Below are 27,757 nucleotides of genomic sequence, written 5' to 3'. Positions count from 1 at the left end.
GGGTAAAGAGGTTCCCAAAGTAACGGACACTAGCTATTGAAAGCTAAAGCACACAAAGCCAGGAGGGCCCTCAAAATAGAAACAAAGAATTGAAGGGGACCTGGACAGAGCACCAATATTGTCTGCACACATTGAGGCTATTCATCCATTAGCATCTCCACAGGAAAGAACATAGACCCCCCAGGGAAGAGAAATGGGTATTTCTGTTGAAGGCAGAAAGAAGAAACAGAAGTGAGGGAGGGTCCATAGCTTAAGTTGGGCTTACGGACATTCGGGCAAAGGTCCTAAGGACCATTCCTACCTTGGGAAAGGAACAAAGCTGGGAATGGAAGTGAGAGAAGAAAAACCATATGAGTTGAGAGAACACCACAATTTGATTAAGTCTTCTGTGGCTCTCCTTTGGTGGAAAGGTTTTCTAATATCTTAGCAACCTTCCAAGGAGAGTTACTATTCACACCCATGGGCTTTTTATTACCATTGTAACTACTAACTTGGCCTTTAATATACAGAAGAAAATACTGTAGTTTTTATTTTAATAAAGACACATTTAAAAATTTTATAAGCCTACTAAATTCTAATGGCAAAGAAAAATAACAGAAGAGAGAGCCCAGAAATAGACCCACATAAATATAGTTACCTGGTTTTTGGCAAAGGAGCTGAGACAATACAATGGAGCAAAGTTAGTCTTTTCAAAAAATGACACTGGAACAACTGGGCAGCCACAGGCAAAAGAGTGAATATAAACACAATCTGTATACCCTTCAGAAAAATTAACTCAAAATGGATCACAGACCTTAATGTAAAATGCAAAATTATAAAAATTCTAGAAGATAACATAGGAAAAAATCTAGATGACCTTGGGTATGGTAGTGACTTTCTAGATAAAACCAAAGGAACAACCCATGAGCGAAATAATTGATAAGCTGGACTTCACTAAAATTAAAGACTTCTGGGGTGCCTGGGTGGCTTAGTTGGTTAAGTTTCTGCCTTCTGCTCAGGCCATGATCCTGGGCTCCTGGGATTTAGCCCCATGTCAGGATCCCTGTTCAGCAGGAAGTCTGCTTGTACTTCTCCCTCTGCCCCTCCCCCACACTTGTGATCTCTCTCTTGCCTACTCTCTCTCACTCTCAAATAAATAAATAAATAAAATCTTTAAAAAACTTAAAAACTTCTGGGGGCGCCTCAGTAGCTCAGTCAGTTAAGCATCAAACTCTTGATTTTGGCTCAGGTCATAATCTCACGGTTCTGAGGTATAGAGCCCCATGTCAGCCTCCTTGCTCAGCTGGGAGTTTGCTTGGGATTCCCCCTCTGCCCTTTCACCCAGGCTCCTCTCTCTCTCTCTCTCTAATAAGTAAATAAATCTTAAAAAAATTAAAAACTTCTGCTCTTGCAATGTCAAAAGAATGAGAAAAGGCACAGTCTAGGAGAAATTATTTGCAAAAGACACATCTGATAAAGGACTATTATCCAAAATGTACAAAATCTTTTAAAATTCATCGATAAGAAAGTAAACAACACAACTTAAAAATGGGCCAAAGACTTTAATGGACACCTCACCAATAAGATATACAGATGGCAAACAAGCACATGGAAAGATGTTCCACATATGTCATCAGGGAAATGCAAATTAAAACAGCAATGAGCTACCTATTTAGAATAGCCAAAATCCAGAACACTGACAACAAATGCTGGTGAAGATGTGGAGCAATAGGAATTCCCATTCATTATCGGTGGGAATACCAAACGACACAGCCACTTTGGAAGACTGGCAGTTTTCTATAAACTAAACATACTCTTATCATATGATCTAGCAATCATGCTCCTTGGCATTTACTCAGAGAAGTTGAAAACTAATGTCCACATAAAAACCTGCGCATAGATGTTCATAGCAGTTTCCTTCAAATTGCCAAAACTTGGGAGCAACCAAGATATCCTTCAGTAGATGAATTGATTAATAAACTGTGGTACTTCCAGACAATGGAATATTATTTAGTGCTAAAAAGAAATGAGCTATCAAGCCATGAAAAGACAAAAAGGAAACATAAATGTATATTGCCAAGTGAAAAAAGTCAGTCCAAAAAGGCTACATACTATAGAATTTCAACTATATTTCCAATCTGGAAAACCAAAAACTATGGAAACAGTAAAAAGATCATTTGTTGGGAGTGGGGAAGAAGGATGAATAGATGGAGCACAGAGGATTTTTAGAACAGTGGAACTACTCTGTATGATATATCATGGTGGGTACATGCCATTACACAGTTGTCCAAACCATAAAATGTACAATAGCCAGAGTGAATTTTAATGTAATCTATGAATTTGGGTGATTGTGATGTGTCACTGTAGATTCATCACTTACAACAAATGTACCACTCTGGCAGGGTATGTTGATAATGAGGGAGGCTATGCACACGTGGGGGCAAAAGGAATATGGGGAATTTCTGTACTTTCTTCTTAATTTTGCTGTGAACCTGAAACTGCTCAAAAAGTAAGGTCTTAATTATAATTTTAAAAAGAAAAATAGGGAAATTTTAAAAATTACTTTTTTTCACTTTCAATTAATCTTTTCAAATTTTTTTTTCTTGCCAAATATATTTATAATGACTGCTCTTTAGAGAAGTCAACATTTATAGCTGGGTTTTTTTTCTTACTCTTGAAACCTCAAATTATGGAAATATTATAGAGTCTATGTGATAATGGAAAAAATATACTTTGTACCTGTTTTCAGAAACTTTGTTACATGTGCACATTAATCATGTTTGGGATGATTTATTTCTGCATTCATGCTGGCCAATTTTATTAGTGTTTAGCTTGGCTGAATAGAAGAAAATCTGCTTTCTATTTCACCTCTGTAAAAAGAAGAGTTAGATTTGTGCTAACTTACATAAAGACTGTACATCTGCTTTGTTCCTAATCTCAGGCACTTCTATATTCATCTTTCTTCTACATTCTCCCTCTGGAGCACCCTCTATAAAATCTCTTGATCTAGATCTGTTCAAGTTATACCTTCAGATTGTCTTCCAGCCCCTTCAGAGTCTTCAGTATCTACAACAGGAACATTTAACATTCCCCATATGGATCTTGTCACCATTTCCTGCTTTATTACTTAGTCTTCAGTGCTGGCCTCAAATAATTTTACTATTGACATTGCCTAGCTGTGTTCTTTCCAACCACTACACTGCCACCATTAGGTTAGCCCCCTGAACAGACCCAAAAGCTGCCTTCTTTTGGCCACTGACACATTAATGACCCTTTATCACTTTCCAATATGGCCACAGTCCTTCAGTCTGCAAAACAAACATCTTTCATCTTTGTAATTGTTTAGTCTTCTACATTCAGAAAGCTTTAACAACTCCCGCCCCCCCAAAAAATATGGCCTCAAACTTTTCAAAATCATCAAAAACACATTTATTTGATTTTGTCTTTCCTATTCACTACTTCTCTTGCCTCTCTAAGGGCAAGGTTCACATTCAGTATTCCTAAATTCCTAATATCTAATAAGAGTCCATCAGCCTGAGCACTAAATAACTCTACTCGGATTTACAATATTGATTCGGTTATACTATTTTGATTTTCTTTTCATGTAGGGGTACTATGAGATAGAATTTTAGAGATCCCTTCACCATTTCCATTGTTAAAAATTCTATCATTTTCTAGCACTTCTGCTCAGTAGCAAATAGTTTGGTGAAAATTCCATCTCTCTGTTATATATTTGCCTACCTCTAATGATTCAACCTTGTGACAAATCTGGCTATCCATGCTGTGCACCATTTGTTTACACTCAGTCCTTTGGTCCCTTTCTTATAGTAAGTTCACATGAATAATCAAAGATAGGTCTAGCCTCAACTCAAAATGTTTTAAGTTATAAAATTGCTGGCCAAGTTGCTGACTTTAAATGGTTCAGGCTACTTTAAAATATATGGATGAAAAGTAAAACATCGATCTTCCTCATATTAATCTACACTAGAAAAAAGATTGAGATTTTAAGCAAAAATTTTTATATTCTTTACAGATATTCTTGTGACTATAGACACAACTATATATGGAGACTTAAAGTTTCCAAAAGCATATTGAATATAACGCTTTCTTTTTCTTACATTCCTTTATTCCCTATTTCATCTGGCAAATAATCTGGTATAAGAACTTTTGCTCTGTGGCTATAGAAAAAGATGGTTCCTATAGTCTTGTAGAATAGGTAAGAGGGCCATGGATTTTAGTGTATTGATTTAGAGTTTAGACTTTGAAGTCACATATGAGCTAAAGTCCTGATTGTCAATCAACCCTGAGCCCAGGGTAAGTTACTTGGTATCTCTATACTTCAGTTTGCTCATCTGTTAAATGAAGAGAACATTAGTACCTACCTCACAAGGTTTCATAAGTATTAAATGAGATAATGGGTATAAAGCATGTAACCTGGTCCTTAGATAAATCAATGATTGGTAATGCAAATTATTAGTACTATCAGCACCGTTATTCTATATGTACTACATACTCAAATCTCAGTGAAGTTCTAACATGGTAGGGGTGGGGGGAAGGATCAAGGAATTATGAAAACTTGATTATTGCATTGAAAGAAAACCCAGCCAAATAACTTATTTCTGCAAAATAAAGAGAGGAAGCTTGATACATGCTCATTAGGAAGGGTGATCATATAATTTATCATCCTAATTGAGACCCTTTGGAGAGTGAAGGGGGGATGATTAGTAACTACTCCAGGATAAAAGCATAAACAAAGACCATCCCAGGCTGAATCAGGATTTAGGATCACATTTTTGTTAGCACACTCTGATTTCTGATATTCTAAAATGAAAGAAACAGAGAAAAAACCTAACCCTACAGCTTTGGGATTTTTATGCCATAAGTCCTCAAAATCCCTAGCTATTACAGAAAAAAATGATTGAAGCCAAAAAAATTAACAAGATACTGCTAAACATCCAGAAACACAGAATGAAATTCAAAATAATGAACTTGTGGAAAGGATGAAAATTTTAACATCAAAACCTGGGTCAAGTTCTAGCTCTGCATTTAAATCTGCATATAACTAGGCAAGTCAAAATCTCTAAGCCTTTGTTTACTCCTCTGCAAGTGGGAAAAATGATAATAATGATAATAATAATAATAATAATAGCATCTACCCAATCACTGTGATATATAAACAGTTGCATTGTACATTATAAAGCAACAAACAACAGTTAATTAATTGAATTACTTATTTGGGGAATTTCTTGAAGATTCTATCATGATTCTCTTCCTTTGAGAAATGAAGAGAGAAGAACAACAAGCTTGCTTACTGTACTCAAGAACTATAAGAATAATAACAATGCAAAATTTTCTACCTTGCACTGATGATTGCTGAACTGATCCTAGAATTTCTTTTTTTTTTTTTTTTTTTGAGAGGTGGGGAGAAGCAGAGGGAAATGGAGAGAATCCTAAACAGACTCCCACTAAGTGTGGAGCTTGACACAGGACTCAATCCCACAACCCAGAGATCAAAACCTGAGTCAAAACCAAAAGTTAGTTGTCCAACCAACTGAGCCACCCAGGAGCCCCTCTTAGTTATTATTAAAACTTTATGCCTTTAACAAAATGTCAAGATTGAGTCAAATATTATGGTCTCACATTTTGTTTTTTAAAAAGCTGGTCTTAAAAATAATTAAACCAATAACAAATCCTTTTTTTAAGAGGTTGAATTTTAAGTGGTTAATTCAATCAGAACCTGTGGCTAGGTTAGGGAGGACTACATAAAAATGTTTCCCATGCCCCTATTTGTTCCAACTCTGTGGTTTTCAGTTCAACTAAGCATTTAAATTATCTGAGTTCTTAAAACCAAAGATGCCTTCCCCAAATGATTAAATCCTAGTCTTCGAGGTACGGGTCCTAGGTTTGGTATTTCGTAAAAGCTTTGGTGATTCTGATAGGCGACTGGGTTTGGTGCCCCAGTTCAATGGCCAGATGTAGAAGGAGACACCTCAAGGCACCCTTTTACCTGTATATCCTTCAAGGGATTGATGTTTTAACTCCCCCTCCACCACATACTTTTCTCTAACCCCCAGGTCTTGAATCCCAGTGCCTTAAACTTCTCTTTGTCTTTACTTTTTTCCTAATCAAATCCCACAGAAAAGGTCTCTGATAAATCCACTCTCATCAAAAGGTAACTGTAGATTAATCTTCCTAATGGTGTTTACATGCCAACAGTGAACTTTAAGGTAAAGAAAGAACACAGTGAGGGTGGGAATAGAGAGATTAGGCCAGTATGTCAGGAAGTGATTTCTGAACATTTTCTAGAGCCTTCCAGTATTCCAGAAATCATATCAAGGATGTGGTACTCCATCTACCTGTGCCTAAACCTGTAAAGTTGATGTAGGTATCAGTTTATGAATAAAACAGATAGTACAACTCAATTAACATTTGATTCATATCTTTTATTTCCCAGATAATGTTAGGTGTTTTCACATGGTATCTTCAATCCCATAATCCTGATGGAAAGTTAAGAATTGTTATCCCCATTTTACCTAGGAGAAAATGATGCTATCAGTTCAAATGTTGTGGGGAATACCAGTAAGTCCCTATAAACTGCCCTTGACAGGAAAAGCTTCTGTGGTGATATGGTAAGCATCACCTTCAGGGTCATCTTCTAAGGGCAGAAGCAAGAATTTGCATCATCTCAAGAATAAAAAGGGAAATGAGTGATTTGTACACTCTATATCTAAGCCAATCTCTTAAAGAACATCCAGGTACCCTTGATAATGGATTGGTTTGATATTTGAGAGAAAATATCATCCATCCACCCAGGTAATAGTTTATGCCAAACAAGTCAGCTAGAATCTTGGCATATTGATCATTTTTAAGGATAACTCAGTGAGTGGAAAATGAGTGGAAATAATTTGTAAGATGGTAAATGTGTTCTTATTTTTTAATGCTGATTTAGAGTTTTGTATTTGGACACTTGATACTTGTTGCTAAAAAATTAGGTTTTAAAATTGAATGAGATGTGATTCATAAGATGAACCACATTTGGGTGTTAGATTACATTATAAGATTAATGTGTACACACAAGGACAGAAGTGGCTAGACAGAATTCTTTTGAAGGAAGAAGGGAGAAAAGGAGACATGAGGGACACCTGGGTGGCTCAGTCGTTAAGCGTCTGCCTTCGGCTCAGGTCATGGTCCCAGGGTCCTGGGATCGAGCCCCGCATCGGGCTCCCTGCTCCACGGGAAGCTTACTTCTCCTTCTCCCACTCCCCCTGCTTGTGTTCCCTCTCTTGCTGCGTCTCTCTCTGTCAAATAAATAAAATCTTAAAGAAAGAAAGAAAGAAAGAAAAGAAAGAAAGAAAGAAAGAAAGAAAGAAAGAAAGAAAGAAAGAAAGAAAGAAAGAAAGAAAGAAAGAAAGAAAGAAAGAAAAGGAGACATGAGAAAGAAAGAGGAATGAAAAAAGATTACCTGTGAAGCAAGGAATAAGAAGTTTCTCACATAACACATTCCCTTTATCACAGAAAGATCAAAGGTAAGTCTTGAGAAGCAGAAATAACTTGACTCTTGTTCCCAGTATGGAAAAGGAGGCCAGAATGCCTACATGGTAGACCGAGAGACATAGTCAGCTTGAGCCATACAAGGAGAGAGGAAAAAGAAAGCATAGAAAATGAGAATATTTAAGAAGTCAATTTAAGTAGGTAGAAGCTGAGGGTGTGGCAAGTCCACAGAGTTTTGAAATAAGCAGGAAGAACAGTTTCAAATTGTATAAAGATATAGAAAGGCAGTAAAGCTGATGTCATGTTGATTTGTCACTGAGCATGAGGTGGTAGCTGCAGCTAGAATAGGGAATCACAGAGCAAGTGATGACAGAAATCACAGTGATTTATCACAAAGCAAATGGCCTTAGGAAGGACCAGATGAGAACCAGACATCAGAGAGGATGCTGGAAAAAACAAGTGGCAGAGGGCCAGTGCAAACATGTATAGTCTGGGTGGCAGTTGAACCTTCGGTGACCACACACGATCTTTCCATGGGGGCAAAACATAAGCCTGATGCTCTCAAAAGTCAATTAAGTTTTTTGTACCAAAGGAAAAAGCAAATGTTACCCAATAGTCAAACAATGCCGAGAGTTCTCTTCCTCTAACTCTATAGTTAAGCTACTCACTCAGGATAACATCACTCTATGACTAGGCACTAAAGTCAGGAAGTAGTTTATTTTCACTGAAACTGAAGGGGAAGTTAGAGAGAAAAACAGCTGCAACTTGATCAATTCAAGAAAAGCAGGTACAAATAAAGAGAGCCAGTGAAAGAGAAAGCCAGCTCAGATTTGCTATAAGCTAAATTTTACACACACACACACACACACACACACACACACACACACACACACACACACGACAGAAACCCCAGTATTACTCATCTATATTTGGTACAAAAGACAAAAACTGAATTGGGAATTGAGGTTTTCTGTGTCAGAGGGCAAAGTTAGCTCTGGGAGTCAATGCAGTCATGAGTGTGAGATCACTTAAAAAACCCAAGGAAAATAGATGGAATCTCTGGATTCCTCTATATAGGAGTAGGTGACTGAAGATGAGGAGGGAGAGAGGCCAGAGTTGGAAGGGGAGGAGGGAAAGTAGGGAAAGGGATGGGATTTTGAGAACGAAGGGGGACCGAAGGAGAAAAAGCTGCTGTTTCAAATCAATACTTCTCAGACGATGTTGCTTCCCCAGGGATATTCCGAGGACGTCACAGGACCAGCGCTGCAACCTCCCCAACATCTGTTAAGCAAGGGCAGTTTTAGATTTGCAACAAAACATCTTCTTCTGCATCACTCCCTTCCTTCTCTTTTACTGGAACCATAAGGCCCATTTCCTCCCCACCCTACATTCTGAGCCTTTCCCACCTTCTCCTGAGTGCTTTCCTCCCTTCTTTAGTGTCAAGCAAAGTAAAGACTGTCACCTGCTTCCCCTCCCAACAGCTGAATTATTCTTCCACGCTTTTATTTTGATAGCAAAGTGGTTCAAGCTATGTTTGAGGGTTGTGGAAACCCTCAAAGGGATTACAGAATGAAAAAGTTTTGAGAACTATGCTCTAAATAAAGAATCGGAGACAAAAACCTGTCATAATGAAAAATTAAACTAAACTGCCTCAAATAAAGCAAAGGAGCAAACAATGCCTTGGTGAGCAAGGAGAGAAATTCATATAACACGGAACTAGTAAGGACACAGCTTCCCTCCAATATCTTAGCCTCTTTCTGCCTGACATGTGTTAAGGAAATACAAGGGAGCCTTTACAGCCATGCTATCATAACATGCAAATTCAGAAAACATGAGAGACTATGGACTCTGAGAAACAAACACGGTTTTAGAGGGGTTGGGGGGATGGGTTAGCCCAGTGATGGGTATTAAGGAGGGCATGTACTGCATGGAGCACTGGGTGTTATATGAAAACAATGGATCATGGATCACCACATCAAAAACTAATGATGTATTGTATGGTGACTAACATAACTTAATAAAATTAAAAAAAAAGAAAAAGAAAACAAATCTGAGTACAAGTTTATTTCTAAATTTGAAATTTATTGTCAGTAACTTTTACCATAAATAAACCTATGTGAATGAATGGGTCTGATAACCCATAGTGCAGTAGACTACAAAGCCAGGCCTTTCCTTGTTGAGGTATTTGAAGTTTGTCTTTTTTAAATAATCAATATAATACGTTGGTTAAGAGCCCAGGCAGGGGGAATAAAAAACCATTATGTTTTGGTTATGTGACCTTGGGAAAGTTAGTCATTCTCTCTGAGCATTAGTTAATTTGTTTAGTGAAAATAATAATACCCACATCACAGACATGACATGAGGATTAAGACTTAAAAAATAGTTATTTGTGAGTGCTTTCTACATGTTTCAGGTACAATATTAATTATTTTACATGCATTATCTCATTCACTGTCTACAGCTACTCTCTAAATAATTGGATGGATGCATGCATGCCTGCATGCATGGATGCATGGATGGATAGAATTATCAGTTCCCACTTTAGAGATGAGAAACTGAGACCTAGATTAAATAATTTGCACAGGGCCTTATGTTTATTGGAGGGAGACCAGGATTCTGTCTGACTCCAAAATCTTTGCTCTGTATTGTCCTATAACTGTATTTTGCTGATACTTGTATCCTACACCTCAAGTCTCTCTTTATTCTTTCCCAATCCTGAAAAACCTACCAGGTGATACTTACCCCTAATCCCCGCACTCAGGATTTTCAGATTCTTTTTCTTTCTTTTCCCAAATTTGTTCTGATAAAAAAGACCTGAAAATCCCTCTTATTCAACCTAGCAACTAATGATGGGACCAAAGCAATGGGCCAGACACTGGGTTAGAAGCTGGAGAGGGAGACTAAAACATGGTTCCTACCCTCAAATGATTCACAAGTAATAAATCAGGCCTAAACAATTGATCCCACCTCTCCAAATCCCCACAGCCCCATGATCCCACTCAGTGAGAAGCAGAATTGACATTCAAAATCAGGCTTCTGAATCCAAAATCTTCCTCTGTTCCAGGAGCTATACTTCCATGGATGACCATGACTTTCTAGTGTATGTCTCCTTCTGATTGAGTGAGATCATGGGCAAATTGATTGACCTCTCTAAGTATCATTCCTCTGTCTTTGTAAAATGAAAACTATAATATTTTGTCTCATGGTTGCTCCCAAAATTCAGTAAGGTGATTATATAAAACACCTAGACATATAAGTAGTCAATAAATGGTAACTGTTATCACTATTATTTTCAGTGTGGAAATCACTAATCAAACTTCTGAAAAGAGATTTAAGATAAACCTGTTCCCTTTGTCCTCATTGCAAGGCGTCTATGCACATATTTTCTCTGCATTTTTACATCACATTGTTTTAAACCCATGGTGGACAACTAACCTCTGTATTCTGATGCTGCCAGAATGTTTTTCTGCTTAGTGGACTTTAATTATTACTGAATTACATTAGGATTCCATGGAATTACTTATTATAGCCACACAGTGCCAAAATGAGTCACCATGATTAAATCTATTAGAATGGCTACCAAGGAAACTATGTATGAATTTCCATCCTGTAAAGTATTCGGTCACATGAAACCAACTTCCAGTGAGTAACATGAGTAATATCTCAGGGATTTTATGGCATCATAGAAGTGAATAAGTAATTTTACATATCAAATAGTGTAGTGACAATATTGATGTAGGTCCTATAAAGTATTTCTTTTTCAATGGTTTAAGATTAAATTAAAGATATAATATTTTTAAATATCTTTAATCATTCATAACTATCTTTCCATTTTAGGGAAGCATAGAACAAATAATTAAAATTCATTGATGTAATATATGATCATGTAGTACCATATCATTATTCCAAAGTTATGTTCAGTTAAAAATGCTGTTTAGCCTTGTAATCTATGCAGCCAATATAGAGTACCAAATTCACCATGCATTTCTATGAGAAAAGGCACTGAAATAATTAACAAAGTATTATTCCCTCTTCCTATAATTGAATGGGTTTCTTAGAAAGTCACTTTTAAAATCTATGAATGTATTCTACAGTTCTGTGTTAAAGTTAGCATATAAATTAATATTTTTCATTGATGGTCAGATTTTGGGTCTCTGAAATAAGAACAAATAAAAATAAAACTAGCATGATGCTGTATATTGCTTGATTCCATAAATATGCAAAAAGTATCTTCACATTTCAATAATTTTGTAACTGGGTTTATGCTGATATGGTAGCATCATACTTTATGCATGTCGAGTTGGATTCCCTGAATTTTGGTCCTAATTTGCCTCTACTGCACAATGATATGATTCCTCCTGAATCAGAGGAAGGGCTGGGAGCATCCAGAGGTAAAATAAGAGGGCTTGGAAAGTATTGAAAACAAACTTCATGGGAAATTAAGATTTATGGGTTTAAATGCTGGTGGAAGCATTCTATAATTTTATTCAATCTGAAAAAATGTATAACTTCAATGTACTATATTTAGAAGCTACCATTTTGTGAAGTAGGTCAACATCAGGCAAACCCCTGAAAATTTTGGTTTACTTTTTTTTGTGTTCCTGGAGAAGCCCTCCTCCCAAAATGTATAGAAGAACACAAATATAGATTAAAGCTTTTCATACTTTCATGACTTTGGTTGGCTCTAAACACCATTTACTCCATTTATTTTTTCAACTTCACCTATGGACATTTACATAGTTGAAGGCACTGAGCTGATTTTGTGTAATTATGAAATATTATTTCTTGAAATGTCATTAATATAATTTATGTAATGTCAAACCTGATTTATATTATTTGTGGATGTGAAGGATATTGTTTACATTGTCTTAAAGGTGACAGAAACTGAGGTTAAGTCAAGTGAGCCAATGGCAACCAAAAGATCAGATATCGCTCCTTTAATCCCTCCACTTTGTCACTAACATGGGGAAAGGCTTCAGTCATTTTCAGGTTTCTTCCTTTTCTCTCCAATTCCCATTTGTGAATTGTACACACTTCTATTCTTATCTTTCTTGCACCTTTTGCATTACCATTAAGTTTTAAAGTGGAATATAGGAGGGAAACATACTAACAGTCTGGGAGAGGAAGTTATGCTAATGGAGAGTGAATATATGTTGGCATGCCCAGTAATTTCTCTATCTCTAGTCTCCCATGTCCTTTCTTCCATTCTGCTGAAGCAAATCTCTTTGAGGGAAACCCTAGGCCTCAGGATGAAGAGTTTAAGTTTTCCCATTGAAGAGATTGCCCTAGAGACTCAGAGCCACCCACTGACCTTTTTCCTCCTCTTTAAAACAAAGGTAATATAGTTATGGGGCACCTGGGTGGCACAGTCAGTTAAGCGTCAACTTGTTTTGGCTCAGGTCTTGATCTCGGGGTCATGAGATTGAGCCCCGGGTTTGGGTTCACACTCAGTGCAGAATCTTCTTAAGACTCTCTCTCCCTCTGCCCCTTCCACCCTCTCTAAAATAAATTTAAAAATCCTGAAAAAATATATACTTACTTCACAGCACTCTTACAAGCACGAAATGCACTAAATATCATAGCTAAGCAGCAAAACAGAAACAAACAAACCCAGTCTGCACTCACAATAAGAACTATGGTGCAGTTGTTAATTGGTTCATGGCTGTTATTCTTACCCACACCCCAACCCATCCCCTCACCCCACCTAAGCCACCTTCTCTCCCTCACAGAAGTTCTCTTCCCTTATAGGTCTCTCCATCGCATCGCTCCTTCAACATACATTGGGTCAAATACTATGATGTACAAGGCATCATTTAGAAACTTCAGGAAATGCAGCTATGTACGGAAACATTCTCTAAATAGTCAAGACAGTAAGTCCACCTTTGCCAGGTCTCAGACCATGTACTAGCTGAGTGTCAGCAAGTCAGTTCATTTCCTGAGGCTGATTCCATATATTTACATGGATGTTAACACTTTGTTTTAACATTATCTTTTCTATTTCATCTCAGTATTACATAAATCAGACTACTTACATTATGAGAATAGATTTTCAAAGCTATAATAAGTAAGCTATGAAATGTTAGGTATAAATGTAAAAAGGAGAATTTTACCTTTTTTATAGGAATATGCAGTTCATGCTTCTTTAATTTCACTCTTCTATTCAAATTCAAATTCTTACTCTGTTCAGGACTTTTGAAGAACTGACTCTGCCTCAAAATGTGGAACAATCTTTCCCTCCTTTTATCACCTCATTAAAGTCTAATGAGGTGAAGAGGAAAAAAAGGGTCATGTGTTGGCTTCTAAATCTCTTCCATATACATTGTGGAAGCAGTGTTTTAAAACCAGTATGAAGATGGGCTGGCAACACAGTTATTTTCTAAACTTCTTTAAAGAATAGGGCTTCTTGGAGTAAAATTTGAGTTTCATTCCTTGTATGCAATTATATTTTCCTTCTGATTTTACCTAAGTGTTCAAATGTCAGGCTCCAGGTTGCATCTAAATCCAAACTTCCACGCAGTCCATGCGGACTGGTTGGATTAGGTAAACTGAAGTCCCATCAAGATAAAGTTGCCCTGAGGGTCACAAGAGGGTAGTACAGAGAATCAGGTAAACTGTGAATGGAGTCTTCTGTGTGAAATAAATTAACTATAAAAGGCACCCAGGTGGCTTCTCCTATCTTCCAAGAATTAACAACGTTTCACTGTTGTTGAATAAACTTGTGGGATTTTTTTTTTAATGACAGAATAAATGTTACATATACACTATATAATTCATTCCATCCTGGCAGGAAATGGCCTTCAGTTTTCTCTGGGGAACTGTGCAAACATCTGGATAATCTTGAAATCTTTTAATATGAAAGAGTTGTAATTACCACCAAACTTACTACTTCCCACGTTTATTTCCTCTTTTTCAATGATTAGAAATGTCTTTCTTTCTCAGTAAGGATTTAAAGATTAGATATGAAGGAATTAATTTTGTGATGTGTCTTCCACAAAAGACACAGTTCTCAGCCTCATCCCACGAAAATTCACAGAAAGTTAATTTTTGCCATTTTTCTTCAAGGCAGCCAAATCTCCTAATTTTACAGATGTTCTTTTTTTTTTTTCAATTTGCCAACATTCTTTCCTTTGGTTTTGAATGTTGAGCTAAAATGAATTTTTAATGTAACGAGTAGTATTACATGGTTGTTTATATTTAGCTCTACATTCTCATTCATCACTACCCTATGGAAGAATTTTGACAAGCAATGTACAAATGTGACATGGGTACAAAAGCATATCTCAGAGGTCTGGAATCTCTGGGTGAATTCCATGCTCACTACAGTGCTGCATAACTCTGGAAGAGAATTTCCAATAAGTTACATGGGGTATGAATCTAGCTTTGACCTTTTACTCCGGAACACTTTTTTGCTTCATAGAAAGCAATAAAAGTACTTTTCTCTCACTTTTATATATATCCCTTCTCCTTTTATGTGTTCTTTTTTAAAAAAAAATTATTTATTTATTTGACAGAGAGAGACACAGTGAGAGAGGGAACACAAGCAGGGGGAGTGGGAGAGGGAGAAGCAGGCTTCCCACGGAACAGGGAGCCCAATGTGGGGCCCGATCCCAGGACCCTGAGATCATGACCTGAGCCGAAGGCAGACGCTTAACAACTGAGTCACCTAGGTGCTCCTTATGTGTTCTTAAGTGTTGGTTCTTTATTCTTTTACTCAACTCTTTTTTTTTGTCGTTTAGTTGGCAAAATGTTAATCTCAAGTACTTTTCTTTCTTCCACTCCTCACTTGCTATATCTGAGCATTTTTGTTTTGCTTGTTTGTTTTGTTTTGTTTCTTTATTCCCTTTATTAATAGTACACCTAGAGCTATATTATTTCCCAGTGTGGCCTACATTTGAATTCCTTTATTTTCTTTGTGTTGGTTTTAGTGTTCTCTATTGAATCATGTGGACCCTGAAAGGAGAGGAAAAGCTGAGTGGTCCAATTGGTTGCTGAGTCACCAAACTTCATTATGTTAGGAAGGCATTTTTTGAACTTTGACAAATCTAGTAATCTTTTTGGACCTCAGATTCTTGATCTGAAATAAGAAATTACATATGCTGTTAATTGGTTCAGTATGTACTTATATCTTCTAAAGTATTTGAAGATATAATTTGTATTGAATATTTACTAGTTTAGAATAATAAATATTTAATGATCCCTACCACATGTCTGGCACCATGATGCATGGTGGGGGGAAAAATGAATTGGGGATCCTTCCTCAAGAACTGTTTTGAAAAACAAGCTTATATAAAAGAATAGTTTCAGTAGACCATAGCAAAGTCTTTACATTACAAATATCAAACTCTTTACTAGTAAAATTGTTGTTAAAAAATGATTAAAGAAGACAGTTTAGGTGATACAAACAAAATTTATTTAATACTTCATAAAATAGACAATCTCCATTTAGAGAACTGCAAAATGGGGTGGAAGGCAAGAAGCTTTTACAAGATAAAGAATCGGGAACAAGAAAGAGAAAAGCAGAAAACATCTGATTGGCTGGGGCCACACAGTCAACCTTGTTTGGAGTGAGAAGGCCCCAAGTTGGGTTAGTGTTTGGGGGATTGGCTGACCACTTCCTGCAGTTCTGATCAAGAGGAGCATTTCCAGGGACAGAAAAGTTATCTAAGTTTCAGTTTGCTCATGTGACACTCCCAGGCAGGAATGGCTCCATCTTGGCATAGAAAGTCATTTCAACAGTGTTGAATATGTTTTTGTATCACTGTTATTTTTTAATGTTTTCTATTGAAATAATGGTAAATTAGAGAGGAGAAATGAATTTCCAACATAATCTAGTCTTTCTGGATCCAAGCAGAATAATCCAAACAACATCAAACAAATTTTACCCAATTAATACCAGTCATTATATCTATATCTTAAAAAATTATCCTTTCTGTAATAAGTACTCATTTTTGTCTGATTTTAATCCACACATTTCCTGTTTAAAATGCAGAGAAAGGAAGAATGAATTAACATTTGTTGAACACCTATCAAGCTCTCAGTATAATACAAAGTGCTTTAAAAACATTATTTTAATCAACAACCAGAAAAATTCTCCAAAGTAGGTTTAGTTAACTCTAAGGTTATGGGAAGTCAGGCTAAGAGATCGGGTGATCTATGTAAAGTCACCCACCCAGAAAATGTTAGTCAATATTCATACCCAGTTTCCCTCACTCCAAAGCCCATGCTCTTTCTGCTGTACCACATTTCTAACCCAAACAAAAATCACAGAACATAAGTTCGAATAGCTCTTTAAACATATATGGGACCCTAATATCATAAAAGCCATCTATGAAAAACCCACAGTGAATAGCATTCTCAATGGGGAAAAATTGAGAACTTTCCCCTAAGGTCAGGAACATGATAGGGATGTCCACTATCACCACTGTTATTCAACATAGTACTATAAGTCTTAGCCTCAGCAATCAGACAACAAAAAGAAACAAAAGGCAACCAAATCAGTAAAGAAGAAGTCAAACTCTCACTGTTTGCAGATGATATGATATTTATGTGGAAAACCCAAAAGACTCCACCCCAAAACTGCTAGACCTCATACAAGAATTCAGCAAAGTGGCTGGATATAAAATCAATGCACAAAAATCAGTGGCATTTCTATACACCAGCGATAAGACAGAAGAAAGAGAAATTAAGGAATTGATTCCATTTATAATTGCACCCAAAACCATAAGATACCTAGGAATAAATCTAACCAAAGAGGCAAAGAATCTGTACTGAGAAAACTATAAAAAACTCATGAAATGAAATTGAGGAAGACACAAAGAAATGGAAAAACGTTCCATGCTCAAGAATTGGAAGAACAAATAGTGTGAAGACATCAGTGCTACCTAGAGCAACCTACACATTTAATGCAATCCCTATCAAAATACCATCTACTTTTTTCAAAGAAATGGAACAAATAATCCTAGAATTTGTATGGAACCAGAAGAGACCCCGAATAGCCAGAGGAATGTTGAAAAAGAAAAGCAAAGCTGGTGGCATCACAATTCCGGACTTCAAACTCTATTACAAAGCTGTCATCATCAAGACAGTATGGTTTTGGCACAAAAACAGACACATAGATCAATGGAACCGGATAGAGAGCCCAGAAATGGACCCTCAACTCTATGGTCAACTCATCTTCGACAAAGCAGGAAAGAATGTCCAATGGAAGAAAGACAGTCTCTTCAACAAATGGTGTTGGGAAAACTGGACAGCCACATGCAGAAGAATGAAACTGGACCATTTTCTTACACCACACACAAAAGTAGACTCAAAATGGATGAAAGACCTCAATGTGAGAGAGGAGTCCATCAAAATTCTAGAGGAGAACTCAGGCAGCAACCTCTTTGACCTTAGCCACAGCAACTTCTTCCTAGAAACATCGCCAAAGGCAAGGGAAGCAAGGGCAAAAATGAACTATTGGGACTTCATCAAGATAAAAAGCTTTTGCACAGCAAAGGAAACAGTCAAGAAAACCAAGACACAACCAAAAGAATGGGAGAAGGTATTTGCAAATGACGTATCATATTAAGGGCTAGTATCCAAAATCTATAAAGAACTTATCCAACTCAACACCCAAAGAACAAATAACCCAATCGAGAAATGGGCAGAAGACATGAACAGATGTTTCTGCAAAGAAGACATCCAAATGGCCAACAGACACATGAAAAAGTGCTCAACATCACTCGGCATCAGGGAAATACAAATCAAAACCACAATGAGATTCCACCTCACAATTGTCAAAACAGCAAAAGTTAACAAATCAGGAAATGACAGATGTTGGTGAGGATGCAGAGAAAGAACCCTCTTACACCATTGGTGGGAATGCAAGCTGGTGTAGCCACTCTGGAAAACAGTATGGAGGTTCCTCAAAAAGTTGAAAATAGAGCTACCCTATGACCCAGCAATTGCACTACTGGGTATTTGTCCCAAAGAAACAAATGTAGTGATCCAAAGGGACACCTGCACTCCAATGTTTATAGCAGCCATGTCCACAATAGCCAAATTATGGAAGGAGCCTAGATGTACATCAACAGATGAATGGATAAAGAAGATGTGGTGTATATATATATACACAATGGAATATGATGCAGCCATCAAAAAAATGAAATCTTGCCATTTGCAACAGCATAGATGGAACTAGAGGGTATTATGCTAAGCGAAATAAGTCAATCAGAGAAAGACATTTATCATAATATCTCACTGATATGAGGAATTTGAGAAACAAGACAGAAGATCATAGGAGAAGGGAGGGAAAAATGAAATAAGATGAAACGAGGAGACAAACCACAAGAAACTCTTAATCTCAGGAAACAAACTGAGAGTTGCTGGAGTGAGGGGGGTGGGAGGGATGGGGTGGCTGGGTGATGGACACTGGGGAGGGTATGTGCTATGGTGAGCGCTGTGAATTGTGTAAGACTGATGAATCACAGACCTGTACCCCCAAAACAAATAATACATTATATATTAATTTAAAAAATATTTTGAGCCCTCATAGAATAAATCAACTGGAATTGCTGCATCATGAAAAAAAATGTATGGGACTCTAATGGCCTCTGAGCCTAACTACCTCATCCTATGGATGAAGAATATAGGGCCTGGAGAGTTTAAATGACTTGGTAGAATTCATTCTGCTAGTTGATGTCAGGGATTGGAGTAGACACCATTTTTTCTCTAAGACAAGTCCATGTTCTGAAACATTCTGTCTAAAAATGAATAAAAAATAAAAAATAAAAATAAAGGAATGAATTCCCTGCTGCAGAAAATGCTTAAATAGAAATGTGATGATTAAAAAGATTATGGAAGCATTTTTTATAGGGATGGAAGTTTGGATTTGAAGACCCAAAAGCTTCCTTCCATCTCTCCAATTCTTTAAGGCTATATAATTAAAGGCACATTTCCATTATCTTCTCTCCAATTAAAAATAAGTGACTAAGTGGAAATATAGTGCACTAAAATTTGTGGAATGCAGCAAAAGAAGTTGTAAGAGGAAAGTTCGTACCAATAAATGCCTATATCAGGAATAGAGAAAAGTCTCAAACAACCTAACTTTAAACCTCAAAGATTTGAAAAAGAAGAACAAACAAAGCCCATAAAAATTAGTAGAAGAAAGAAAATAACAAAGATTACAGCAGAAATAAATTAAATAGAGACTAAAAAGAATACAGATCACTGAAACTAAGAACTGGTTCTTTGAAAAGATAAATAAAATTGACAAGAGTTTAGCTAGACTTAACAAGAAATAAAAGAGAAGGAGCTCAAATAAAATCAGAAATGGAAGAGATGTTACATCTCTATGCTTATATTACCCTTCTATTCTTAAATGCTGTCTATTTTACCCATTAGAACTCTTGGTGTATTAATCATAAATATTTTAAATTCATCGTCTGGTAATTCCAAGATCTTTGCCATATGTGAGTCCAGTTCTGATGTTTGGTCTTTCTCTTCCAACTGTGTTTTTTTTGCTTTTTAATATATCTTGTAATTTTTTATTGATAGCTGGGCATAATATATTGGGAAAAATAACTGATATAAACAGTTCTTTAGTAATGTGGTGGTAGGGTATGGGTGGAAAGGAAGTATCTTCTACACCTATGACTAAGTTTCATTCTTTTAGTGAACCAGTGCTTCTGGACTGCATCTTAATCACCCCATCTTCTCACTCTTCTTAGATGGGAAAAGATGGCTAGGCTTGGGTGGAGCTGGATATTTCCTTTCTCCCACATGGAAGGTTAGAGGGGGCTAGATTTGGGTATTTCCTTTCCTTCACATGGAAACTAGAGTCAGCAGGAGTTGAGTATTTCCCTTCCACCAGGTTAATTAGGCTCCGATAAAACTCTATCAGGTTAAGTTTTCATTAACTAGATTCTCCTGGGGACAGAACTTATTAAGAAGAACATAATTCTCTGGTATATTTCAAAATGGCTCCTTTCCCTGCTCCCTGCCAGAAGTGCAAGGGGATTTATCTCCAATATTTACTCTGAGAACCTGGTAGATATATCCAGGAGGTAGAACTCAAGAGTGGATGGGCCTCTCCCTACCACTGTGACTGTGTCCCCTGGAGTTTTTAACATTCAGAGTTGTTCATGCTGAACCTCCAGCAATTCATCAACTACAGTCCAGGTCTCTCTACTCTGGCACTGGTTCCTGAGCGGTTTCAGCTCTAGTAAGTTGTAATTCTTTGTATTTGCCTCTCAGTCACACCAGTTTGGGGGGGCAGCAGTTTGCCCTGTGTTCTCACTTTCTTATGGATTCTAGGAAGGATTATTGATTTTTCAGTTTGTTAAGCTTTTTACTTGTTGTTAGGAAAGAGTGGCAACTTCCAAGCTTTTCACATGCTGGACCAGAAACTGGGAAGTCTCAGATCTTTAATTTTGATAATTTTGATAATTTTTCATGTTCTAGGTTTTCTCAGAGCTCACTTTCCCTAATCTTACAGCAGAATATAGGGTCAACTCTGAAAGGTAAGGACAATTCTCTCTCAATGTCTCTCTCCTTAGTTCTGTCTCTTCCTCTCCCCTTCTTCTCCCATTCTCTTTTCCTTCTCCCTCTGAGTCTTCCTTTCCCTCCTCTTTCCCTTATCTCATTCACACACACACACACACACGCACACACACACACACACAGTTAAAATAGCCTGTGTCCTTGTCCTTAGGCAATCCATAATTAAGTTTATTAAAATAATAAAAAAATTGTAATCCTGGCAGTGATATGACAGGCACTGGGTTTTCCATACTCTATCCCAATATTCAATTTACTTCTTGTACACAGAGTCCTTGTTTTGTACAATTACTTTCTGACCTATTTCCCTTCAAACAAATATCCCTTTAAAATTTAAATATAGAAATAGGGTAAGAAAATATTTTCCCCTTATTTTCCTTTAAAAAATATTTTCTTCAATGTAAATTGATAACATCAGTTATTCAATTATTTAGTTACTATTTTAATCTTGTATTGTAAAGTATAAGTTAATATCAAATTGAATAGATAATTCCAGTGCCATTATATTAATTTTTATCATCAGATTCCAGGATTATATGGATGGGAAGAGGAATAGATGGGAAATATTTTCTCTTTAATTTTTAATCAGTAAGCAACTGATAATTAACACAAAGTAAAAAATCAGCTTTTACTTGATTGGTTTTATTTTTTTAATTATTGTAGGATTTCATGCTCACTGTAAATCATTCAAACATAATAGAAGTGTGTTAAGTAAAAACAAAAGTTTCACTCCTTATATGCCCCTACCCCCCACTGCCCAAGGGTACCACTATTAATAGTTTAATTGCTACACTTCTAGGCGTTTTTGGTTTTACATACACACACACAGAAACAGGATCATATATATAGTATTCTTCAATTTGCTTTTATCCACTCAATGCTAATGAAAAATTTTTATACAACTACATACAAATCTGCCTCATTTATTTTAGTGTCTAGCTAGTATTCCATCTTATAGATGTGTCATAATTTATTTAACCATTCTCTGGTTGATAAACCTTTAGTCTGTTTTCAATTTTTCACCATTACAAATAATGTTGCAATAAACATCCTTGTATATAAATTATTATGACGTGTTTATTTTTACCATTTCCCCTAAAAAATCTGACAAACCCACAATCTTAAACTAAACAAACACTTCACTGTCTATTTCCAAGTTTAAACTGCAGAGTACACAGTTGGGCAATGTCCTACAGGAAAATAAAACACACAGCATGCACCTTAATACGGTGGGCTACAGATGACTTGAAGACCTGTAGATCAATGGATCTTAATGTGCTCTCAACAAGGAAAGAGCCCATTTAGATACAGGCTGGGATCCACAGTTCATGTTTATAAAGGGAGGGAATAAATTGGAGGAGAAAAAATTAATATCTCAAAGAGTAGTGCCTGAAATATCAAACACACCAAAGGGCATCTGTGGTAAGACTCAGCGAAAAAAAAAAAAAAGCAGAAAACAAACTCTGACACTTCCCAAGCACTTACAGGAAGCAAAGGTCAAAGCTCATTAAGTTTACTGGCTTCTTAGGGGTTACACACCCTCAGAATTGCTGTAGTCATCCCTTGTCATGAGTTTCCAACTATTGCTATAGACTCTAATAGCAAGTGCCATATACAAAAGTAGCAATGTGAAATGTCCCATGCAAGTAACACTTTGATTACAGACAGAATACTCACTCTCCTAGCACCACTGCATTTCTGACATATGTTGGAAACCTCCCCCCAAACTTTGTTTCTCCTCTCTCCAATGCCATATCTTCTTTAACATGACAATTCGGCTACAATTTTTGAGCAACTGTAATGTGCCCAGTACTATGCTAAGTATCTTTCAGACATTATCTCATCGAACTTTCACAGTGCTATGAAATCAATGCAATTATTAGTCTCATTCTGCAGACTCAAAGAGACCAGTGCTAATAAGTGGCAGAACCAGGGCTTCAATCCAGGTAGACATGCTCTAAAGCCCAGGTGTATCACTACAGGGAAAGCATCTATTTTTTCCCGAATGTTCGAGGAAGAAATCTTCAGATTGGAGTGATACATATGGCAATGAAAGTAGAACTATCTTAGTTGTCAGGGAAACTAATTCTCAGATTGTCAGAAAGGAAGTATTGATGAAGAGACCTTAAGGTCCAAAGTAAAGAGAAGAATTAGCCCTTCAAAATGTGTTTGAGATCTTTCAAAAGTTCTAAAGGAATACCAAATAAGACTGTTGAATCAAATTTGAAACCTTTGAGAAATCATAGAGAATGAAATAAATACATGATAATAGAAAACAGACAAAGATTTGATATTCAAAGAGGAGAAGGTAGATTTTGAAAATTTCTATCTAGGCATATTTAGCAAAGATGAGCAGAGTTCCAGGGCTGATTATCAAAAGCATTTCTTACATGAAAACACAGCAAAAATCTCTAGACAGATCTACAGATTTAAAGGGGGAAATGCTTTTTTTTTCTTTTTTTTTCTATATCTGTTTGCTTGTGATAGACCAATTTACCTGGACATTGCTGAAGTCTCTACAATTTTACAGAAAAGTCTTTAGTAAAAGCTTTCATGATGGATGTATACAAGACAGAAAACCACAAGGCCAGTGATATACAGTTTGCTAAAAGTCTAATCATTTCAGCCATCAAACCGAAGATTGTTGAATTGCTCAAATATGTCCAAAATTAAAGTTTCTAATAATAAGTTGTACCAAATACAGTAGGTAGCAGATTCAGGATTTAAACATTTAAGTGGGATGTCCTGGCCTAAATCTAGAAAGATAAAATTTAATGTAGATAATATAAGTAAAATATCTGAGACAGTTTATTTCCCCAAGTAACTTTGGATAATACCTCCTAATGACATAATTATTTCTGATAATATCTGAAAAACAAGACAAACAAAACAAAGTTCTACCATGAAGTTTAATTAAATAGCTAACACTACATTGGGCATGTATAAAGCCTTAAGTAGATAGTACATAAAGATACAGAACAGTTGGGCAATCTCAAGCTGCATGACTCAGTCACCTTACGGCATCCAATATTTCATTTCTTTCCTAGGTTGGTCTTCTATACTATCTAGCTCATACTCCCTTCTTTCTTCATTAACCTACTTTACTGAAAACCTACTGTAAATACTGACTTCTGCTCTCACACAAAATTGCTAGCTATGATATTTGGAGCAGACCATGTGCATGTCAACCTAATAGCCATTTGCCCCCTTTTCATGTGTAGGTCCCCAATTTGTTCTGGGGTCTATCCCTCCCCATTTAACTCAGAGAAACTGTGAAGGGCCCATAGTCAATTACAGAGTTTCATCTTCCTTGTCTATGACTGGTTTGGGGGAAGGGTATGCAATCCAGTTTGGACCAATAATACCTGGATACATTCACTGATTCATTCCAGAAATATTTACCCACTACATGGCAGATTCTAGGTCCTGGGAAAATAACAGTGGATAAAGCAGAGACATCTCTGCCCACATAAGTCCCAGGTTTTAACTGGAGAAGAGACAAAATTAATAGAAAATATTTTTGGGAGAAGATTCTTCACTTTTAATATATTTATTAATGCCAAGGGAAGAAATTGTTCTTCATCTTTTTCTGGCATTGATGAATAGGATGTGATGCTTAGAGTTTTAGCAACGTGGAAAGGAGCTAGCCAACCTGGCTAGGACAGCAATGCAGGAAAATGGAAAGAACCATCACTGAGCTGCTAAACTAATCAACATGGCCACCATTATGTTTAAACCACTTACTTGTATTTGAGTTTTCTATTACATTCTCACTGTTACATTCTAATTCTAGCATATTCTAACTGATTTGATATGGTATACAGGCTTGGTAGAAAAGATTTCAGAGAAATCTACCTGATCTCTGACCATTTTTTACAGGTAGAATTGACTAGGAAATCCATCACCTCCTTGATAATAGATGACATTAAACAACAACAACAACAAAATGAATCTATGCTCCATTTTCCTTGTGCATTGGCTGCAGAAGAAGAAAAAATATATAGAATGAAAACACACACAAACAACCCATTAAGGTAAGAATAGACATCCTTTGTACATATGGTCTAGATTGCTGTTGTCTGGCACTGAAAGAGTAGGTATTTATCATCACAGAAAGATTAAGGGTTTTGGGGGCACCTGGGTGGCTCAGTTGTTAAGCGTCTGCTTTCGGCTCAGGTCATGATCCCAGGGTCCTGGGATCGAGCCCCGCATCGAGCCCCACATCGGGCTCCCTGCTCAGCAGGGAGTCTGCTTCTCCATCCCCCACTCCCACTGCTTGTGTTCCCTCTCTTGCTGTCTCTCTCAATGTCAAATAAATAAATAAAATCTTTAAAAAAAGAAAGATTAAGGGTATTTTGAAGGCTTCTTTATCCATGTTCTTACTGTAACTACGACTCATCCATAATCATAATCTATCTAGTTATGTGATATATACTTAATCTTTAGAAGACATTTTGGAAATTCTAATTTGAAGTCTTAATTAAGATTATTTAATCATGAGAATATTAGATGAGGGAAAACATTCATTTTTATACAGATAAAGACATGGACAACATAGCTAACAGGTATTTCCAAAAACTGGTGAGAAGGAACTATGCTATTTTCCAAAATGTTAGGCTGAAAAAGACTAAAAGCAAGGATGAGCTTTCTATGATTACAGCAGGAAAATTCCTTCATGGAGACAGAAAAGGAGTAACTTGATAGATAATTATTGAATGAATGAGTATTTGAGCACCTACAGTACTGTGATGTGTATTTATGGTTTCTTTTCACACAAAGGTATAGTCCTTATCTTTCAAAAACTTACATTTCTGCTGATGATAGGAGAGATAAGTCAATCTCTATCTGTCTATCATTTATTTATCTATCTTTCTTCTCCCTCTTGCCCTTCCTTCCTTTCTTCCCTTCCATCCACTCTTTTTCAGCAAATCATGAGTGCCTTTTATCGAGCAGTTATTGTGTGCGGTATGTGAATAAGACAGATAAGACAGAGTTTTTGCCCTGAAAAAGCTTATTATACTCCAAGAAAAGAAAAGATACATTTAAAGTTTCATGTATTTGCCTGGTGAATGTTATTGGGTAAACAGTGAATGCTACTGAAGTCCAGAGTGCAGAGGGGGAGAGCTATGAGCAGAATTCATGTGGAGAAACGTAAGGGAAAATGAATTGGACTTGATAATTAGACTTAATAAGGTGATGAGAGTATGAAGGGGAAAGGAAGGACAATGAAAGCTGGGGGAAATGTAGAACAGAAGCATGCATGTACAGATGTATGTATGGTACTCTAATGGCAGTGAATAGTTTGTGTTGTTGAAGTTCTGTGTTTCCTGTGGAAGAGTGGTAAGAGTTAAGTTTGGAAGAATAAAATAGTGTCAGGTAATAGAAGACTTTGAAGAGCAGGTTAATTCTTGGTCTAAAGCTATAGGCAATAGGGAGCTTATAATTTAAGCAGGGCGAGAAATACAGAACAGAACCTAAGAAGAATTGTCTGTCAATGATGTAAGCAATGGAAAACAAAACTTGTTTCCTTACTGGACTGTGATGTTTGAGTTGAAATAAGGTTTTTAAATATTTTTAAAAGATTTTATTTATTTATTTGACAGAGAGAGACACAGTGAGAGAGGAACACAAGCAGGAGGAGTGAGAGAGGGAGAAGCAGACTTCCCGCTGAGCAGGGAGCCCGATGCGGGGCTAGATCCCAGGACTCTGGGATCATGACCTGAGCCAAAGGCAGACGCTTAACAACTGAGCTACCCAGGTGCCCTGAAATAAGGTTTTTAAAGAAAAGTAAATAACTGTAAGTCAAAGTACCTGTGATATTGTCATTTATAATAAATATATATTTTGTCTTTGTCCAGTTCCTCACACATAGCTCCTAAAACTCTTGGAATTTCCTGTGATGAGAATGATAAAGATGTCTTTTGTTGTATTAATGAAGTGAATTTTAGGAGGCACCCAAGGATGGGGGCTAGTTGCCAGTGAAACCGACCTTGTGATTAGAGGGTTGGAACTTTTAGCCCTACCTGAATGCCTCCCCCAGAAAAGAGGTCCAATCGCCAATGGCCAGTGATTTAATCAATCATGCCTATGTAATGAAGCCTCCATAAAACACCAAAAGGACAGAGTTTGGAGAGCTTCTGCATTTGTGAACTTGTAGAGTTGAGAGAGTGATGTGCTGAGAGAGCATGGAAGCTCTCCTCTTTCCCCCACACCTTGGCCTATGCATTTCTTCCATTTGTCTATTCCTGAGTTACATCCTTTTATAATAAACCAGTAACTGCAATCTAATAAGTAAGATGTTTGTTTGAGTTCTGTGAGCCCCTCTAGCAAACTAACCAAACCCAAAGAGGAGGTTGTTTGAAACCTCCTAAACCTTAGTCAGGAGCACTGGTGACAACCAGGAGTTACAACCGTGTCTGAAGGTGGGGAATGGGAGCATCTTATGGCACTGAGCTCTTAACCTGTGAGATCTGATGCCATCTCTAGGTAGATAGTATCAGAATTTAAGTAGTTGCTTGGTGGTTTTGGAAAAAAACACATATTGCAACTGGAGTCAGATTTGTAGTACCACAATGAAAACAGGAAGAATTAGGTATTTATACAGTTTACAGAATCTGAGATTCCCATAATAATAATGAATAGCAGTATGAATATTTTTAACTGTTAAAGTTTGATTATAGCATGGATAAAAGTAGGAAATAATTTAAGCAAAAGAATCACCAATGCATTACTTCAAAAAAGTGAAGTTTTG

Source organism: Zalophus californianus, chromosome 2 (assembly GCF_009762305.2).
Source record: "Zalophus californianus isolate mZalCal1 chromosome 2, mZalCal1.pri.v2, whole genome shotgun sequence".
In the NCBI taxonomy this organism is placed as follows: Eukaryota; Metazoa; Chordata; class Mammalia; order Carnivora; family Otariidae; genus Zalophus; species Zalophus californianus.
This window is presented reverse-complemented; position numbering follows the sequence as displayed.